This window comes from Cibotium barometz, chromosome 12 (genome assembly GCF_041138505.1).
Source record: "Cibotium barometz isolate CiBa-2024 chromosome 12, ASM4113850v1, whole genome shotgun sequence".
NCBI classification, from domain to species: Eukaryota; Viridiplantae; Streptophyta; class Polypodiopsida; order Cyatheales; family Cibotiaceae; genus Cibotium; species Cibotium barometz.
Window position 1 is genome coordinate 2260001 of NC_141057.1, and position 22500 is coordinate 2282500.

General features: G+C 39.0%; 1 pseudogene; it reads left to right on the forward strand.

The window, feature by feature from the left end:
• The first annotated feature begins 16644 nt into the window (after window positions 1-16644).
• LOC147632941 (mannan endo-1,4-beta-mannosidase 7-like) lies at window positions 16645-18110 on the forward strand (annotated as a pseudogene).
• Window positions 18111-22500: the final 4390 nt, after the last annotated feature.

The following is a 22500-nucleotide window of genomic DNA, read 5'->3' on the forward strand; positions in this document are numbered from 1 at the left end:
CTCTCTCTCTAATTATATGTGTATCCATGTGTGCTCTACATGTTTGTACGTGTATCCATGTATTTACTCTCTCTCTCTAATGCCACATATTTTGTACAAACATGAGAGAGAGAGAGAGAGAGAGAGAGAGAGAGAGAGAGAGAGAGAGAGTTAGTGTGTTAGTGCAACAAAAGTTAATAAGTTGTATTTATTTCCATGTATCTCTAAGATTAATGTATGTATGTATATATGTGTCTACATACGTACATACATACATATGTAGATAAATCTAAAAATATTCCTTTCTTTGCTACACTCTTCATTGTAAGATGACCCTTCTTTAAAATATTCATGTTTTTTGTGCAATATGCTTTTTAATTTTCATGGTTATCTTTGTAATTATATGTGTTTATTTATATGTCACATCTTTGTATATCTTTGCACATAGTAGCTACAATTTTGATTTATATACACATGCACACAATAATCATGCATCTACTTACCTATATGTATGTATGTATAATTCACAGAGATGGAAGAGGTGACTTGCATTTTTTTTAGCACATGAGGAGTAATCTTTCCTTTGAGAAAAGGGTGAATTTGGCTATAGAATTTGAGCGTCGCTTCTTTGATAGTCCAAGCTGGTTTGAGCCATGGGTGGTTCATGCTATTGGATGGAACGATGTTTTTAAAATTATTGTACATTTAGATTTAGAAAAATTAGATAAAAATAATTTGTTAATTAATATTAAAGAAGAGTCTAGGCTTGCTTTATCTTTATGAAATAGACTATAATGTCTCTAGCCCAAGAGATCAAGTACGACAAGTATTTGACAAAGTTATTAAATGTATCCCAAAGTATAAGTCCATTCAAAAATAGATATGTTGTGTTCTTCTTCTGTGACTATTGGTATTTGAATAGTCTTTATTTTTTTTATATAAATACCATCTTTGTCTCTCTTCTTCTTCTTCTTCTTCTTCTTCTTCTTCTTCTTCTTCTTCTTCTTCTCTCTCTCTCTCTCTCTCTCTCTCTCTCTCTCTCTCTCTCTCTCTCTCTCGGTTGCTAACTATAAAGAAGATGATTGTTATTGTGAATTTTGATTATGTTTTACGTAGAAACATGGCATTAGACATTTTAAAGTTGACCTATGATAATAATAAATTGTCAAATATGATCTTCTTTGAGGAGATGCCACGGTTGGGTTTTTTTGGGTGCCAACCTAGCCCAAAATGGGAACTTCTTGGGTTTGATGAATGGGATGATGTTAACTGACAGTATATGTATATAGTCTTAGACACTTACAGGCTAGATGACACTCTGAAGCTCCTCTTAATCAAAGAGGCATTGGGATTACTAGATGACTTTTACATTGTGGGTAGCAAATGTAGGAGCCTTAAGAAAAATCACTTCATTATTAGGGAAATATTGAAGTGCATTCCAAGAAGGAAATTGATAAAGTTAATGATGTAATTATCTTTAAGATTATTGATTATTCTCTCTCTCTCTCTCTCTCTCTCTCTCTCTCTCTCTCTCTCTCTCTCTCTCTCTCTCTCGCACGGATGCACACACACACACACACACACACACACTTTTAGACACATGTAACACACAAATAGTTACCCTTGCCTTTGAGAAATCGAGAGAGAGGGAGAGAAATCATAAGTTTTTTATTTTTTTGTAGAGGCAAGGCACAAGGTTGCTAGCCACCAAAGCTGGTGGTTCAAATATCATTCTCTCTTCAACTTGAGGTAGGTCTTATTGTTGCCCTTTGTTCTCTATCTATTTGTATATTTGCAGTTGAGAGAGAGAGTGAGAGTGAGAGAGAGAGAGAACACACCGCACATTAAAATACTTTGTATATCTCTTACTGTCTCATTGAATGCTTCAAAGTTGATAATTCGAATGGCAAATGTGAATGTTGTGATGTTTTTTTGTGTGTACACATAAATAGTATTTAATACCTTAGTGGCAAGGCTGGCTAAGCTAGAAACTTTTCAATTATAGGACATTGCATTAATTCTCTAGAGTAAGCTCTAGAGAGAGAATATATGACCTAAGAGAATATTCAAAACCTTCAATTTGGTTTCAGCAAATGGAGATCTCTAATGGTAACAACGAATCAAAAGCTGTAGTGGAGGCATGTGGACCTTCCAATTCTAATGTGTCTTTATCTACCCTAGAAGAGATGATGAACATTCATGCTGCAAAAAACCTTGCTCGGTCGTCTCCATTAGAACAGCCAAGTGCTTAAATGTCTACATACTATTGTGGACATATGCAAGCGCACCGAGAAAAATCACGTTTCTTGCAAGGAGTTCTTAGATGCCATTTGAGATGAGGTCCGTGGAAGTGGCACTCAAAGGGGAGATATGATGACAGATGAGTTGATACATCATCTTCATCACGTTCTTGATAGCAGTGCTCGCATGGAGGCCAACCAATTAGACATAATTTCTTTTGTGGAAAATTTGCATGTTGAAATAGGGGAGCGTCTAGGTTGACGTACTAGGGGAGTACTAGGGAGTGTAAAGAACAAGCCGATTCATTAAAAGAGCAAGTATGGGCATTAGGTTCGGAGGTATTGAGTCTAAAGATATCCATTAATCGACTCAATGCTATTATGAAGAAGATGAGCCGTATATTGTAAAGGAGGAGAATTGCTTAGAGATTTTGTGAGAGCATGATGTTTTTATCTAGGAGAAATCATATTCAACTTTCCTATTTTGACTCTTGGAGCGATATTCATGAATTTCCTATTTTCTCGAAGTCTTTATTCTTTGCTCTTTCTTTCTTTATCTGTCAACATGTTTTATAGTTCTATGTTTTTTCTTTGGTCTCTCTCTCTCTCTCTCTCTCTCTCTCTCTCTCTCTCTCTCTCTCTCTCTGGCAAAGAAAGGTGAGACAGAGAGAGGTTATCACTTATTAGTGCAAACTGATTGTATTTGTCTCTCTAAATCTCTCTAATAATTACACAATGTTAGCTGATGTGCAGACTCTATCCTTGAGAGTAGGGTCATATGTGTGATATACGTGCCAAGATCATACGTGAGGATAATGGCACTTAAAGTAGAATAAATGTAATAAGACAATAAATGTAAATATAAAATTAATACTTAGTTTTTTCTTTTTCAAAGGAGTTTGAAGATGGGTAGAAGTAGTACCATACCTAAGATTGAATCAAGTCTGTCGACTTAAAATTTTTGATGCAACACATGCATCTCGTTGTAATTGTTCGCGCGAACAAGGGCTAGCATTCGAAAACAAATTCATGCTAATGGAGTAATTCAATGTAAATGAGATTGAAACCTTTGGAAGGATTGAAGATGAGGAGCATAGAGAATTCTATGCTAGAATTCACTTAGATTCAAGTAACAGAGCAACTCCTATTGCTATGGTTCTTCAAGAACTTAGCAATGAAAATCCAAATGTTCAAGCACATAGAGATATGGTAGGAGACCCTATTTCTTTCGATTTAAATGATCTACCTATAGATGAGATTGGTCGTGTTGAAGATTTTCAACCTATTTCCTATTTTTTTGGTGATGTGAAAGGTATTAAATCTGGATGTCATTCTATAAGGCATGTTTTTTCATTTCCTCAGAATGTTAAGCACCCAGTAACCATGGTGTTATGTTTCGGAGATTGTACTCTTCACTCTTTAGGGACCCTTTCTTACAAGTGCCATTTTTGTGAGGCACTAATTTGGAAATGTAAGGCATCAAGAAAGCTTCGACAATATGTGGGAAAACACTATTATGCAAGTGGGAATGTCTCTTTATTGCCTTTGGAAAATCCTCCTCCTACATTAGCTGATCTATTAGTTGGTAATGATAATGTAAGTAAGGAATATAAGAAGAATATACGCTCTTATAATAATGTGTTAGCATTCGTTTCACTCGGTGCACACTTGGATAATCAGTTTACTAGGGGAAGAGGTGTATTTAATTTTCGAATCCATAGTACTACCTATCATCGCGTTGGCTCTGTGTAATACCCGATGAAACACGAGATGCAGCTCCTCAATTTGCCCAATTGTATGTGTATGATACAGAGCATGAATTGGAGAATGGACTTAATGGGATGCCTTATTTAAATCATAATGCGCTTGAAAGGTTACAAACAATGATGTATGGAAACAATCTATATGTTGGTGCATTTCGTATGATGAGAGAAATGTTATCGTCCAGTCCACATGCAGATCTGAGAATGGTCATCAATGAAGCTTGATCAACCTCAAGGCAATACTCAGTTCCTACGGCTAGTGAGGTAGCTGCTATCATGTTGGGTCAAGGGGACGATTTTCATGTAGGTCATAGAGATATTCAAATAATGTCTCGTTATAGGTGCTATAAAAAGAATATCTAATTTGCATCGTTCATATCTACCTCTATTGTATGTTCTTCTGTTTCCATGAGGAGAGGATGGTTGTCATGTTGGAATTCCACTCTATGGTAGAAATAGACAAGGTTAAAATGAGGAGACAAAGACTATAACTTAACGGCAATATTGTGCATATAGATTACAAATAAGGGAAGATACAAATGCTTGCCTTCAATGTGGTGGTCTACTTTTGCAACAGTACATTGTTGATGCATATAGTAGCATGGAGGCCCATCCAAATCAGTATGGATACGTAATAACCAGAAAGCATTACATGCTGAAGTATACCAAGGGCTTGCAGATATGGTTAATGTCAGTGATTGGGTCAATAGAGTCTCTGGAGGCATTTCTGGACACCGTATAGTTCTACCATCTATATATACTAGGGGGGGCTCGATATATGCATCAATTATATCAAGATTCAATGGCAATTGTTAAGAAGATGGGTAAACCTTACCTATTTATTACCTTTACTTGCAATCCAAAGTGGGATGAAATATCCAATGCGTTATTGCTAGGTCAAGTTGCCCAAGATCGACTTGACTTGACAGCACACGTCTTCTATGAGAAGCATAAGGATATGTTGCACTTATTGGTGAAAAAAGCATTATTTGGAAGGGTAGTGGGATTTGTTTTTGTTTTGAATTTCAAAAAAGAGGCATACCACATGCACATATATTATTGATATTGAGAGGGTACATGTAAACCTATTGAGATTGCTCACTATGATAGGTGAACTTCCAGATAAGGCAATGTTTCCCGAGTTGCACAAGATAATCAGTCAATGTAATGTTCATGGACCATGCGGGGAACTAAGTATTAACTCTCCTTGCATGGTTAATGAGAGTTGCAAACATCATTATCCTCGCAAGTTTTTTGAGACTACTATTGTTGATGACAATGGGTATCCAACTTACATGCGGTGAGATGATGGTAGGTTCATCCAAGTAAAGGATCATAGGGTGGATAGTCAATGGGTTGTTCCATATAACCTTTTTTCTCTCTGTGAGATACAAAGCCCATATTAACATAGAAGTATGCTCTACCATTACAACAGTGAAATATTTGTATAAGTACGTATATAAGGGACATGATAGAGCTACTATAGAGTTGCAAGATTGAAACGGGATCCTTTAATCTTCTTGAAGGGAAAAATCAAAAACTCATAAAAATACATCAAATATTAAAACAACTACTTGAATTAAATTGAACATTAAAGCATATGACAAAACATAAGGCAAGAGAAAGAAAAACATCACCATCACCATGTTGGGTGCAATCTTCCCCCCCCTTGTGCGTGGCCTTCCCCCACACAAGAGTATTTTTATTATTAGCTTTCCATCAAAAATAGGCCATAGCCCCCAAAAATATACAAAGTGTGCTTTTAGAGAGCACGACACTCTTCCACAATAAAAATAGAGTGTCCTAAAAATTGGGGCTAGGATAAAGCCTTTGGGCTTTAATAAATTCAACACTATAAATGTATTTTTCCCAATGTATCAAAATGGAAAAATCAACTACTAAGGTTACAAGCTGCGCTTGTAAAAATAAATGTGATGCACATAAGAAACATTCTCCTCAACATTATTTTTTAATCCTCGTAATCTTCTTGACCTGAAAATATAAGCCCAATTAATAATTAAATTAATCCCACAAATATTAAACAGGCACAAACCATAACCAACTCATGACTACCAGGCGTAAGTACTTCCAATCACCTTGCCACCCAATACAAACCTAACTGAAATAATCATAGACGGCCCCAAGCATACGTCATATACCGCACGTATTAATATATTATTCGTACTTGATGAGGATTTAGAAAACAACATTATTCACAAGAATTTGACAACTCTCACAATTTTTGTCTCGAGGTAAGTTCTAAAAATCTGTAGAAGAAATCCAAACTAACTATATGCACATGAGATTCTTTTCCATAAAATATGATGGGAATAGTCAAAAAAATATTTTCTTTGTAAAACATTTTATTGATCTCATTTAAGCTTATTTGAAAGCTTTTAAAGCTTAGTCAAAAGTGTGTGTGTGTGTGTGTGTGTGTGTGTGTGTGTGTATATATATATATATATATATATTAATATCTATGAAGTTTTTATGTTGATTAATAAACTTAATAAAGCTTTATAATAAAAGCTTTTTCAAGCATTTCTGCTCAGCTAACCCAAATTTAGAGAAGAGGTGATATATTTATAGATATGGTCTCCCTTTTTTTTTATACTAAGCTTATATCAAAGTGTTATACTAAGCTTTATCTCATAAAGCTTTTAATATTAGACTTATTAAGCTTATTAAAAAGCTTATGAAAGCTTATATCCTGGCCAATGCCCAACGCCAAAACAGCCCACGAAAAAATTCATGGCATCTAATATAAAAATAAAAATAAATATTGTAAGCTTATAAAGCTTTTAGCTAATATAAGCTTTGTAATAATCAAAGATTTTAAGCATCACTAAGCGCAATTAACTAAATTGGAGTCTGAAAATTTTCCCCTCCAACTTGAATTCGCAGCCCTCTGCGCCGCCGACCGGATGAAGACAGAGAAGAAAAGCGCTGTCGCCCGGGTACGAAAGAGGGAGAGAGAGGGAAAGAAAACAATTGGAAATATTATATATATATATATATATATATATATATATATATATATATATATGGCTTTTACTCATTTCTCTCACAGAGAGATGCGCTTTTACTAATTGAGAGAAATTAAGAAAAAATCCATCACCTCCCACCCTTGATTATAGAAACTGAGCAAAGGGAAGGTTTAGCAATTCTGATTATGGCTCTCTATGCTCCTCTACTTGCTCTTTCAATCTGTTCGGACAGATTAAAAAGAGGATTAGTGAAGAAGAAGGTGGTTTTATGGTTTTAGAAAACCCACTAATGGTTTTCCACCTAGTTTTACCCTTTGGACAATAGATTGATGGAGATTGATTACCCAATGGTTAAAAATGTTGCCATATACATAGGCAGTGATGTGTGTGAACACACTTAGGACCGCCGGGGCACTTTTTTCCTCTTTAGGAGGTTTTTTCCCCCGGCTTGTATATACGCCCATCATTCTAGGGCTAACTTATCTTTTGTACATTGACACAATCTAATACACTTTGTGTTGTATGCATTCTTGCTTCTTCTTCTCCAAGCTTTGTGTGCTTTCCTGCAACCCTAAATCCAATAATTGGTATCAGAGCAGGCATCGGTTCCCAGGGCTACACCGCCAGCACCCTCCGACTCACGTTCACCGATTGAGGTGAGTTTTCACTAGCGCTTGCAGGTCCCTATACTCTGCAAATTTGCTCGTAGGGCGTTGCGTTCTCAGAATTTGCATCTGAGGTCATTTCGGGCTCCGTTTTTGCATTTCAAGCTCTGCACAAGTATTTTCGTCATTTTCTGCAGAAATTTTGACAGTGCAGTTTTCTGCAAAACAGGCATACGTATTCTATTGTGGCCCGTGCTACATAGCACGAGTTGTTTTCTGTTCAATCTTTGCTTCATTACAGGTAGCTTTTGCATCAGTTTCAGTCAGTGGCCATGGCTGGTAACAACAATGATGTATTTCGCATGTTGTCTGCTGAAGACAAACTGGATGGAGACAGCAACTACCCACTTTGGGCATACATGATACAGCATGTTTTGGTTGCAAAAGGAGTGTGGAACATTGTGCAGGGTATGGATGTACGTCCAGGTTCTGTGGATGTAGGATCTGTTGAGAATGTTACAGGTTCTAGCAGCTCTACTGTTGCTGCTGTTTTACCCACTGCTGAACAAGCTCGTTGGGATGGTAAAGATGCACAGGCTCATGCCTTGATTGCACTTTCTGTCAAACGTAACATCACCCCACATATTCGTTCAGCTAAAACAGCAAAACAGGCTTGGGATATTCTAGCTGGTTTGTATGCAGGTCGTAACGAGGTAAAAATCGCTTACCTGCGTAAAGAGCTAGAATTGAAGATTATGCAAGAAGATGATGACATGAATGTTTTTCTTGCTGAGATTAAAGATCTCAAAGAATAGTTGATTTCTGCAGGTGAGATTATTCCTGATCATTCTCTTGTGCAGACTGTTCTTGATGCTTTACCTGAGACATATAAGACTTTTGCTTCCACGTGGAGACTTCTTAATGAGGACAGACCTGATGCTATCAAGTATGATACTTTAGTCAACAAGCTCTTGCAAGAAGCGCAGTCCATGCAAAACAGGGCCAGGCAGCGTGCAGTTGATCAAGCATTTATTGCTGCCCAGAGAAGAAGTGGTAAGGCAGCCCCTCCCACTGTTTCTTCTCCTATTAGTAGGTCTGCAACTTCTTCTCCTTCCACAGGTAGCAACAATAAGTCTGAGAAGGCTCTTGATAAAGGCAAGAAAAAGACCAGGTGCAACTATTGTAAGGCAAATGATCATGTCATTAAGAATTGCCCTAAGCTAAAAGCTAAAGAGGCAAAGAAGAAAGAGTCAAATGCAGCCACAATAGCGGATGCTTCTATAAATGCAGATTCTGCAAATGTTGTGCAGGATACAGATTGGGCGTTTAGCGTGTATTGCCAGTATAACCCATCTGTACATGATGCATGTTTGGCAGTTTCTGTTGACTCTCATGTTTGGTATTTTGACAGTGGTGCTACAAAGCACATTACCTCTCATCGTGATATATTCACTTCTCTTGAGGCTGTCCCTAATGGGAATACTGTCACATGTACCAATAATGCTTCTTACCCAGTGAAGGGCATTGGTAAAATTATGCTTACGGCTGCAAATGGCAGCGCTTTCACTTTCAGATGCTTTGTATGTGCCAGGGATAAAGAAGAATCTATTGTCTGTCTCTGCGCTTGCTAGACTTGGACTTGTAGTCGAATTTGTGGATGACAGATGTACTGTTCATGATTTGACTTCTGGTGATACAATTATTGTACCTGGCACCTTGTTTCGTGGGCTGTATAGGCTCAATTCTTATGACAAGTGTGTGGAAGATTTAGCAAATGCAGTTTCTGATGAAAAGGTAGTTTCAGATGCAAAACTATGGCATGCTCGTTTTGGTCATCTGAACTTTGCTAGTTTGCTGCGTTTGCAGAAATTTGATATGGTTGCTTCATTGCCCCCTCTTGAGGCACCATTGAAACATGTTTGTGAAGGCTGTATTTTGGGGCAAAATGCAGCGTTCTACGTTTCCAAAGGATGGTTCTGTGCGGGCCACTCGTAAATTGCAACTTGTACATAGTGATGTATGTGGGCCTATGCAAACTCCGTCATTTGGTAAACACTTGTACTTCGTGACTTTCATTGATGATTACTCAAGGCATGCATGGGTATATCCACTGAAGGCAAAGTCCGAAGTGTTTTTGTGCTTCAAACAGTTTTTTCTTATGGTTGAAAATGTATCCAATTGTACTGTGGGTACCCTCCGTTCTGATCGAGGGGGGGAGTACATGTCTAAAGAGTTTGATGCATCTCTGGCTAGTCGTGGGATAAAACACCAATGTACAGTGCCGTATACCCCTCAGCAAAATGGCGTTGCTGAGAGGAAGAACAGGTCACTTATGGAGATGGCACGATGTATGGTCAAGAGCCAAGCTTTGCCACATGCGTTTTGGCTTGAGACTGTCATGTGTGCTGCATATGTACTCAACAGGTGTCCCACTAAGGCCTTGCAGTCTATTACTCCATACGAAGCTTGGCATGGCAGGAAGCCTTCTATTGGTCACTTGCGTGTCTTTGGTTGCTTGGCCTATGCTTTAGTGCCTGTGCAACAACGTAAAAAATTGGATGATAAGGCTATCAAATGCATTTTTGTTGGTTATAGTGCTGAGAGCAAGGGTTACAGATTGTATCATTCGTAGTCAAAGCGTATCTTGATTAGTCGAGATGTTGTTTTTGTGGAAGATGCTGTGCAGCCTTTGTTATCATGTACCGAAGAGACAAGTGTGAGCTCACAAGATGTATTTGATACATTGTTGCCTCTATTTACAGGTGGGAATTCAAATGTAAGTCCTAATGAGGCAAATATTCAGCCTATGCTGATTTCAAACGACATCATAGATCAGCCTATTTCTGATGCAGATTTACAGGATATAATTCATGAGGATAGGGCTGAAAATGAGCAGGCTAGAGGTATGCCTAAATGGCTGGTGCAAACCTTGCGTGATAGTAAGATTGATGCACCTATGACTAGTCGTACTCGTTCAGGTTTTCAGCATGCCTCTTATACATTAGATTGTTATGCTTTGGCTGTGTCTAGTATGTGTGAAGAGGAAGAACCTCTTTCATTTGATGAGGCACAAAATTCAGAAAATTGGTTGGCTGCAATGCAAAGTGAATATGATGCTATAATGAAGAATGGTACATGGTCTTTGTGTGATTTGCCTATTGGTAAAAAGGCCATTGATGTAAGTGGGTTTTTAAGTTGAAACGAAAGCCAGATGGCAGTGTTGATCGCTATAAGGCTAGACTTGTTGCAAAGGGTTATGCTCAAGAAAAGGGCATTGATTTTGATGAGACCTTTGCTCCCACTTGTCGTATGACTACCATTCGTAGCATTTGTGCATTGGCAGCTCATAATGGTTGGAATGTACATCAGCAAGACATAAAGACTGCATTCTTGAATGGAGATTTGCATGAGGAGGTGTATGTATCGCAGCCTCGTGGTTTTGTTCAAAGAGGGCAGGAAAACAAAGTGTGCAGGCTGAAAAAGGCTTTATATGGTTTAAAGCAAGCTCCACGAGCTTGGTATGAAAAGATACATGCATATTTGACTGCACATGGGTTTCAGAATAGTCCAACAGAAAGCACTTTGTATGTTAAACGTGTGGATGGTGTACATCTAATCATTGCTCTCTATGTCGATGACATGCTGCTCACAGGACCAAATGAGAGTCATATTGCTGATTTTAAGGCTGATTTGAATGCCTCTTTTGAGATGTCAGATTTGGGGCATTTGCATCATTATTTGGGGATACAATTTAAGCAGTGTGATGGAGGTATTGCTTTGTGTCAGACAAAGTATATCGAGACATTGTTGCGGAGATTTGGCCTTGAAGACTGCAAGCCTATTGCTACTCCAATGGAGATAGGTTTGAAGTTGAGTCTTCATGATGCTGGAGATCACTTTGATGTCACACTCTATCAGACAGCTGTTGGTTGCCTCATTTATGTATGCATTACGAGGCCGAACATTCAGTTTGTAGTCTCACAGGTGAGCAGGTTTATGCATAGCCCAGGGTCTCAGCATTGGAAGGCAGTTAAACGCATCTTTCGCTACTTGAGTGGCACCATACATCTTGGGTTGTTTTATCCCAAGGGGGGATCGTTGCCGCCAGATTTGCATGCTTTCTCGGACTCAGATTGGGCTGGTTGCTATGACACAAGAGTGTCCACAAGTGGTTTTTGTTTCATGCTCGGTAGCTCATGCATATCTTGGTTGAGCAAGAAGCAACCTACTGTGGCCACTTCGAGTTGTGAAGCTGAGTACAGGGCAGCTTTCACAGCTACGGTTGACTGTGTGTGGCTCAGACGGGTTATGGCTGATTTGGGTGTTGGACAGGAGTCTGCCACCTCTATCTACACTGACAGCAGTCAAAGTGCATTGGCAGTTGCGAGAAACCCAGTTTTTCATGCTCGCACAAAGCACATTGAGGTGCATTATCACTATGTCAGGGAGAGACTCTCAGCAGGAAAGATTAACTTGGCCTATGTGCCAACACAGGACAACCTCGCCGATCTTTTCACAAAGGCGCTTCCTCGTGAGAAGTTCGAAGCTTTCCGCAAAGCTTTGGGCTTGCTCCCCTTTGTGGATTGATCTACTTCGGGCATGGCACTCCCCTATACATGAGTGCCAGCTCTCGTTCACACCATCACTCCCAGGGGGGATTTGTTGCCATATACATAGGCAGTGATGTGTGTGAACACACTTAGGACCGCCAGGGCACTTTTTCCCTCTTTAGGAGGTTTTTTCCCCCGGCTTGTATATACGCCCATCATTCTAGGGCTAACTTATCTTTTGTACATTGACACAATCTAATACACTTTGTGTTGTGTGCATTCTTGCTTCTTCTTCTCCAAGCTTTGTGTGCTTTCCTGCAACCCTAAATCCAACAAAAAATAAGCTTAATTTCATCCATACATAAACAAAAATCCCTAAACGTGTTCTTCTTTAATTTGAATTCAAGAAAATTACCAAAATCACCTCTGTTTTTATCTCTTTCACCTCTTTTGATAGCCTTCAAGAAAATTAAATTACACCAAAGCTCTAATACCATTGAAATGGGATCCTTTAATCTTCTTGAAAAAGGAAAAAATCAAAAACTCATAAAAATACATCAAATATTAAAACAACTACTTGAATTAAATTAAACATTAAAGCATATGACAAAACATAAGGCAAGAGAAAGAAAAACATCACCATCAACACCATGGGTGCAATCTTCCCCCCCCCTTGTGCGTGGCCTTCCCCCACACAAGAGTATTTTTATTATTAGCTTTCCATTAAAAATAGGCCATAGCCCCCAAAAATATACAAAGTGTGCTTTTAGAGAGCACAACACTCTTCCACAATAAAAATAGAGTGTCCTAAAAATTGGGGCTAGGGTAAAGCCTTTGGGATTTAATAAATTCAACACTATAAATGTATTTTTTCCAATGTATCAAAAATGGAAAAATCAACTACTAAGGTTACAAGCTATGCTTGTAAAAATAAATGTGACGCACATAAGAAACATTCTCCTCAACATTATTTATCAATCCTCGTAATCTTCTTGACCTGAAAATATAAGCTCAATTAATAATTAAATTAATCCCACAAATATTAGGTAGGCACAAATCATAACCAACTCATGACTACCAGGCGTAAATACTTCCAGGGATCACCTTGCCAATACAAACCTAACTGAAATAATCATAGACGGCCCCAAGCATACGTCATATACCGCACGTATTAATATTTATAATGGTGTCACCCAGGATATTAACCTAGCCGGCATGACGCAAGAGTAACCTAGGCGTCCCCAAATTACTCAAGAGGGAAAAATAATATTCTTAAAGAGGACTTAAAATATATTCTCATAACATCCCTCTTGCTTGAGTTTGCAATTGTCCTCAATTGCAGGTTTGCTGGGTTTAAAAAGAACGAAGGATCTCAGGATAAGCTCAAAAAAATTTCTCGGTATCCATTTTGCATCTTCTTGAGGATAGTTTTTGAATGTCAAAAGATATTTAATTAACATGGATCATAACAAAGATACACATGGGGTTGTTGATGAGGTTAATCAATATGTGGATGCACAGTACGTGTCTGCATCAGAGGCGCATTGGCGCTTATACCAGTATGATCTGCATGATGAAAATCTAGATATACAAAGGTTGCATGCTCATCTCCCCTTGTAAAATCCTATTATATTTAATTACCGTTGATTTGCGTGATGTAATTAGTTATGATAGGAACCGAAAAACTACTCTCAGTGAATGATTCAGAGCTAATCAATTGCAAGGGAAATCAACGTATAGCAAGCTATTTGCTTTTGTTTTTTTTCCTCGATAGACCAGGCGGATTAGGCAAAACATATTTATATAATGTCTTGCTATCTCAATTACGTGGAGACAATCAAGTTGCTTTGGCATATGCATCTTCAGGAATAGCTGCATTATTACTTTCAAATGGATGGACTGCACACTCAGGTTTCAAAATCCCATTGGTTTTGAATGCTTCTAGTACACATAATATTAAAGCTACTTCGTAATTTGGATCCTTAGAGTGGGGACTTTGTAACGGTACCAGACCGATATGTAAGCAATTTCACTCAAAGGTGATAGAAGCAAAAATTATTATAAGTACAAACATTGGAGACAGGGTCTTCATTCCAAGGATAACATTCATTCCATCAATGCGTCAGTTGCCTTTTGACATGAGAAGGAGACAATTTCTTGTGAGGCTAGCTTTTGGTATGACAATAAATAAGTCCCAAGGTCAAACATTGAGTGTGTTGAGACTTTATTTGGCCACACAAGTATTCATGCATGGACAGTTGTATGTTGCTATGTCATGCGTTAAATCATCAGCACAAGTATTCATGCATGGACAGTTGTATGTTGCTATGTCATGCGTTAAAGCAGATGCAATGAAAGTGTGTGTAAAAGATATGTATGCCCATAAGGTAGCCTACAAATGCTAGTGAGTACATTTGTAGCTATCATTGTATCAATCAAGTAAACATTTGGAAGGAGAATGTTCTCAAAGATGTGGCATGTACAATCTATGTTGTCTTTCAATAAGTGTACATGCTTTCAAGTTGATTGATGTTTCTTTTAGATTGACATTTTTAATTTTATGATGCGAAGACATGAAGATAAATAGGAGTTGGATGGTAAAATTCCTTCAAGTTATCTCCCACACTGGCGTTTTCATTGCCACGGTAATATTGAATTGATATATATATAAATATACTTACATTGTCTAGAATAAATGGTTGACATTGAGGTAAAGCCACATGCAGATCCAGAAGTCCCATTTATTGATGAAGGGGTGGTTCAAAATTTTGTGATGGCTATAGGGGCGTGGTGAGTTCTTCTTTGTTTTTATAACATTTAAATAAGAAAATATTTTGCTTTTGACTTGCTTTCCTTTACTGTGGCATTATTAATTTTTCTTGCTTAGTTCGAAATTCTTAATGTCCACAGAGAGAGAGAGAGAGAGAGAGAGAGAGAGAGAGAGAGACTAACCTCATAATTGTGTATAAATGATTAGTGGAGGTATTGTTGTATTTGATATCACAGGTAATACTACATAGGATGGAGATCATTTTCATTTATTTATGGTGATGGATAAGATATTGAAGGTATTAGTCTTGACATTTTCTATAACATAGTCATCATTGTTTACTATAATCTATTTAATTTTCATGGCTCAATTATAGACTCTCTGTCTTGGGAAGAACAAGCTACAACATCTCTAATGATCGAACTATTCGAGTGTACAGGTATATTACGGTATAAAAATCTCATTTTTTGGGGATTTTTGGCATTTTAATGCATATAAAAAATGATATTGATACATTTTCTTGAAACATGGAATATCTTTATATTTTGGAACCTAGATTATTGCTAGGTTTGTATGGTCCAGACACTAACAATGAGAGCTTTGGGCTGCTTGGAATTTATAATCTAAGATTACAAAAGATTGCGGATCAGCTTCATGTAAATGTAATATTTATAGGCTCATATATGAAAAGCCTAACAGGATAGATTTTCGGTGCATAGGTATTGGATAGTAGATAATTTTTCGATTTGGCGTTTACAAGCCTGTTCAAATGCCATTCGTCTCAAATGTTGATCCACTGAATGAGTTTTGTAAGGTTCTTTTTTTCAGCTTTTTTTTCTTTAAAATTATATCTTGCCATAGCCAATGTTATTGTCTTATATATATTTTTTGGACAGATGGTGACAAGAAGCATAGGCTTCCAGGGAGAGAGAATCCAACCACTCGAAGATTGTTTTAATGGTTTGCACACGTGTGTTTTGTTGTCACCACTATCATGGGTTGGAATGCTAGATACATATGTATGCCAATTTTGGTGCTTATTCAAAGAAAACTAAGGGTTTTGGGAGCTTTGATATTGTGGCAAGCATGTTGTGGATATATATATGGAGGTTGTTAAGTCGACGACCATGAGACCGAAAGTAGGCTCTAAATATAAGGCCTTTGTCTCCTCTTCTTACAAGGCTAGAATACTCTTGTCCATGGATCATGCCACTATAGTTAATATAATACACATTGACATGATTTCTCCCTTTATTAGTGAGTTGGTGAAAAACTCTCTCCTACTTTACTTTCAACCAACGGTCAGGAAAGAGTCTTCCAAGGCCTAACCGCAACCCCAACGCACCTAAGGTTTTTGTTGTGAGGGAAATAGGCCTTTGCCCGTTTCCACAAGCAAAGCAAATCACGCACGCGCCCATCGAGGAGGATTGCTTTTGAAACGCCGCTCAGCCCTTGTTCACTACCCCCCAAAAAAAAAAAAAATGCCACCATTTCGCCGTCTTTGATTTTGCTTAGCACCCCAAAAAACAAAAAACCCATTAACAAGAGCCAGAGCCACGTGGCCCTTTGTTCTAATTGAACCCACCAGCCTTGTAGTAGTAAATCCCACTTTTGCAAGATGATTAAAAGAGTTGGTAGGCAGCAACGACTCCTCTTTTACGTTAGATTTCCAAGGATCGCTCTGTAGCTTCATACAAATTACATTAAAAATCTATCAATTTCTCTCTGGCCCCCACACGCACACAAGGCCATGGCTTCCATTGGCACCTCCACAATGCTCTTCTTTCGTGCATGCTTTTCTTTCATTTCTAAGGCCAATGGGACCTACTACAGTAATTTTGATAGCTTTGTGACAACAAAAGGATCACAGTTTGTTGTCAACGGTCACCCTTTCTACGTTAACGGATTTAATGCTTACTACCTCTCCTATGTAGCCATTGACTTGAAGGACATGGCAAGCCAAATACTTCAACAGGCTGCGTCAATGGGCCTCACTGTGTGCAGAACATGGGGTTTCAATGATGGAGCTTACCATGCAATGCAAATCTCTCCGGGATTGTACGATGAATACTCACTAGATCTTGGGCTTTCAAATTGCTTACTTGCGAAAGCACTGTTTCTCTAAGATTTGTTTTTTTTGGCTCATTTCTTCTTGACTAATGTTTGTATGATGCAGGCTCTAGATTTTGTGCTTAATGAATCCAAGAGCAACGGGATTAGGGTAATCCTTAGCCTGGTGAACAATTACCCAAATATGGGTGGTAAAGCGCAGTATGTGCAATGGGCAAGAAACGCAGGGGTTTCATTGTCATCAGACGATGATTTCTTCACTAATGCTACCGTCAAAGGGGTATCATTACAGTGCGCTATTATCTTTTCTCGTTAAGCAAGTCCTCTCTACATGCAACTCCTGAAAGTTTTTCTCCTTGGGCTAGTTTATTATTATTATTATTATTTGGCCCCCATCCTGAGTAGGGATTTTGTACACGGTTGCGCAGGCTTGGATTGAAGAGATGTCATCTTACTTGAAGTCCATTGATTGCCGCCATCTAGTGGAGGCTGGATTGGAAGGCTTCTATGGGCCATCTAGTGCGGACAAGCAGCATTTCAACCCCTCTGGCATGAATCTGTGGACGGGGACGGACTACATGAGATACAGCCAGATCTGGTCCATTGATTTCACAACGGTGCACTCATATCCGGACATATGGTAAAAAGCAACGTGGTTTCAGAGCGAGGGTGGTTATTTGATGATGATGATGATATCATCACGTCTTGAGTTTTTTTTTTTTTTTTCATGCCAGCAACTAATGGGCAATAATATATATTATTGCGCACACACACAGGCTTCCTGGTGCAGGTTTTTCGGAGCAGGTGGCATTCTTGAGAGAGTGGGTGGGGGGGGGGGGGGCACACATAAACGATGGGTATGGGGTGGGGAAGCCGGTGTTATTTGCGGAGTTCGGCTTCTCCAAGAACAACGGCGACTACTCTGAGGACAACAGGGACGCCCTCTTCTCGGCCCTCTACGCCACCGTCTACAAGTCGGCCATGGCGGCTGGGCCCGGGGCTGGGGCCCTCCTCTGGCAGCTCTGTGCCTAAGGGCTGGAGAACACAGTGGGAAACGATGGCTACGCAGTCCTCCTCTCCCCCGACTCCCCCACCACCAACCTCATCGCACTGCAATCGCAAAAGCTCTCTGCATTGACCCAATGAAGTAGCCCATCTCCATCTCTATCTCTATATTATCTTAAGGAAGAGTTTCACAAAGCTATCACTTGGTAAGAATTTGGAGGTTAGGGAAAAGGAGGAGGTTTGGGTAGCCTTTGATTTTGGAAGCTTCAAAATTTGCACGGGCTCCCAACTAGTGTAACTAACACACATACACACACAAAAATCAATAGCATGTTGCTGAATTATTTGATAAATCATAATAATTCATCAACATTTACCGTCTTTCATGTAGAAAATTCTCTATAGAACTAGAATTTCCTACTACTTCCCTTTGAAGCCCTTGCTTTGCTTTGGTACACCCTTGCTTTTTAGGTATATGCATTGTTATGTCTACTACTTCATGCTTTACATGGCCTATATCTCATGCTTATGTCACCTTTTGTAATTTTACACTTTTAATCCAATGGACCTTTTGATGTTGCTTTTTAATAATACTTTTTTTCCTCCCATCTTCCCCTCATTTAAAACACCCTCACCTCCACCTAATGTATTGGATTATAAGAGAATCAAAAGGATACATTAATCATGCTTAAAATATGGTCACCTCACATGCTTTTCGCTTCTTTTTTTGGGAGCAAAAAGTAGATATATTAGGAATTAATCAACATTTAACAAGAAGATTCAGAAATATCTTCCTAAACTCCCTCCATTATAATGTTTAACACCTTGCAGATTAGATTCCACGTTTCATCCTCCCAAACAAAGGAAGATTACTCCCAAGAGGTATGATAACCTAGTTGCATACAGGCAGAGATCATAGCTTCAGAAGTGCAATCTTTAGGGGATTGCTTCTCTATAAACTCCCCTTTTATCCAGACTTTCACCACTAGTCTTGTACCCAAAGGATTCTCAATGAAGGCAACAAAAGTATATACTATCTACATCTCCTTCAAGTACCACCTCTTTGTCTTTAGCCCAAATTTAGGTAGTTTTACTTTCACATACAACCCTGAATATCCTTGTCACATGACAACATCTGTTAGGGTAACCTAGTTTGTACAAGAGTCTCCTCAGCTAGAGGCCTCCTAGACTGAAGCGCTTGGATTAGTTGTAACACAGCATCCTCACCCATTTCTGCAAACTGACTCCCCATGGAGAAGTCTCAAATGATAGCACACTGCAGAGACTAAATCAACTGAAACAACTCAGCTCCACTCATTCTATTAATCAAGCATATAGACCAGCACATACAAATACATTTATGCATCAATCCACTAATATTAATCTCTGTATCACAAGCTTTCTGAAACACAATGCAGCTTTTGGAGTTCGAGATTTCTCATAAACAGCAGCATCTATGATATTAAAGATCACATCAACATGTTCATCATTAGCTGCCTATCTGCCAAACAACGAGAAACCCCATTGACCATGCACCCCTAAACAGTTATGGATCCATTTCCCAATCTTAACCCAAGCTTCTCTAATATCAGGGCTATCCCAAAATTTATGTTTTCCATCTTCCAAGAAGGCAGTCCTGCATCTGGGGCAGCATCCACTTATGAAGTTCCTTTGAGCCAATTTAGAGCCAATGGGCAAAGCTCCCATACAGACTCTCCATAGGAAAACCTGAGACTTAGTAGGTATTTCCATTTCCCATATTGTCTTCCACTTCCTTCTCTAATAGTCAGAGCTCCAATTCACTTTCCATATTCTGTTGCAGTAAATGAAATTGTACAGAACTCTAGGTATACCTCTGTCGAGCTTAGAACCATTAAACTAGGACCAATTCTTAATCCATCCACTGCAGTGGATGTCCAGCCTTTTTGCACTTCCTCCAACACATACCTAACCAGTTGTGCTTCTCTGTTAGTCAAGGCAAGATCCATCACCAATTACTCAGGCTCTTTCCATCCCACTAATGTATCATCCCAGCAATCCTTAAATCTCCTCAACCCCTTATTATTCAATCTTTTGGCTATTATGGGGTCTTGTGAGGTTGAAGGGGGGTCGAACATACGAGTCCACCATATCCCTAAGCATAATAAAGAGTTCCCTGAGGCTCTGCCACATCCATCCCAGACCATGAGTTCCAACACCTCTTTCCATTTGGAGCATAGCATCCTGCACAGTGGGGACCCAATTATTTTGAGAGGGGCATGAGAAAACACTTTATCTTTCTAGCTTAGACCTTGCCACACTCCATTCAGATACACACCTAAGCATTCCACCAATTCTCTTAACATCTTAGACCATATTTCCTTCTGGTTAAGACATTTAGGTAGAAACACAGCCAATATAGCAATGGTATGAGAGTGGAGGTGAAGAATACCAAGCCCACCTTCAAATTTAGGCATGCACACTTTATCCTAGGCTAGCCAGGCAAGAGTATTCTTATTGGACCCACCATTCCTCCACACAAAACAAGCCTGATTATCTTCTCAATTCCCTTTTCCAAAATCCAGTGCAATTGAGGATGAGGGGAGGGACCATAAGAAGTCCTCGCTTGAGAGAGTAGCTGAGAGGATCATCTCGCAGGCTTAGAAATCATTAACAAGAGGAGAAAATGCATGTCTGCAGGTGCCTCCTGAGCTGATGAGGAGTCATATTAAATTGATTTCTTTGTGTAGTATGATTGTCTTTTGTTTAGGAAGCCCTTGAAAGTTGAGGTAGTGAGATGGTAACAAGATGACGTTCTGCATGCTAGTGTGGTGTCTCAGGTCTTTTATTTAGGTAAAGGCTTAGAAATCAGGAGAAAATGCATGTTTGCAAGTGCCTCCTGAGCTGGTGAGGAGTCATATTAAATTGATTTCTTTGTGTAGTGTGATTGTCTTTTGTTTAGGAAGGATCCCCTTGAAAGTTGAGGTAGTGAGATTGTCTTTTGTTTAGGAAGGATCCCCTTGAAAGTTGAGGTAGTGAGATGGTTACAAGATGACGTTCTGCATGCTAGTGTGGTGTCTCAGGTCTTTTATTTAGGTAAAGGCTTCTTTAATGTTTTATTTACCAAGGCATAAGCTGCCCCAAAACTCTTTGCTAGAGCCCCCTTGTGCATGGATCACAGGTTGATGCATATGATCCCTTTTGATCCTTTTTTTTATGTTAATAAAAGCTTGGCTGAATCTTACCCTGTGTGGGTTAAAATCATAGGGTTGGCCCCTTGGCTTCGTCCTGCCTTGAGGGAGATCTCTTGTGCGATTGGCCTAGTTTTTTATCTGCCTAAGGATGAAGCTAGCAATAAGAAAGGCAACAATGTTTGCATTGCATGAAATGGAACAGTAAAAACCCCTAAGTCTATAGAGGTGGATTTAGGTGAGCTAGGAAAGTTGGAGTTAAGGCTGAAATTTGGTCCTTTTCCTGGTGCTTGCTTCAAATGTGGGGGATTCAGGCATATTGCTAGAAACTGCGCTAAAGGGAATCTGGCGAGAGTAGAGGTTGAAAACATGGATAAGTAAGTGGGGAGATGGAGAGAGGTAAGGGCAAAGGGCTAGTGGATAAGGGTAGAAAAATTGAAAGAAATATTAGGGATTCTGGGGGAGAAGGTGGATGGAAGACAATAAAGGGGAAACTTAATGTGAGACAAGCTAAAGATGAGGCTAGAAAAAAGGCAAGCAGGGGTGGGGTAGGGAATAACCAGAGCAGTAAACAATCTAGTGGCTTACGCCCAATAATGTATTCAAGAGAGTACTTTTACTCTCGTATACTATAGCATGCTTATAATCATTATAGAAATATTGTTTAAAGATTTCTAACTTTTCCTTTTAAATCAAACTTAAACAAGTCTTTAACTTGGAATAAGTTTTCTTTTATAAGTATTTTAGTACACTTTCTGGTTCTCAAAAGTGCAAGTGCACCACAAAAATGTTCTAAGGTATATGCACCACAAAAGAAATCCATATGTCCATCCCTTATATAGGACCATTTACACCAAAAAATTTGAGGCTAAGGGTTTAACCCTTGGGATTCTAAGATCCACAAACAAAGGATAATGCTCAACACGTCATCATCATCTTCTACATCCAACGGTTGACCTCTTCCTATATACCGGCCATGCACTCTGCATGGCGACTTGTATTTGCAGATTGCAATGAATGTGCTGACTCTATGGACCCGCCCGAGTCTTCTTCTTCACGCTTTATCTTCGTGCTCAGCTTCCATGGCCTTTCTCAATAGCTCTTGTTCCACCTTGATCATCTTTTTCGTATGATTAGAGAAGCCTTTTTCTATTCTCCTGCACAACAGCAGCTGCCCATTTGCTGCAATACCCTGCTCTTTGTCGAATCTACGCCCAAATCAAAATATCATGTAAACCTCCCTCTCGGCTACAACTTTAGCTTTGCCATTGGCTCAAATTCTCTCTCATTAATAGCCTGTTGTACCTGATATCCATCTGCCCCGCTAAGCAATGATGGCTTGCTAGTGCCTCAAGTGTGCT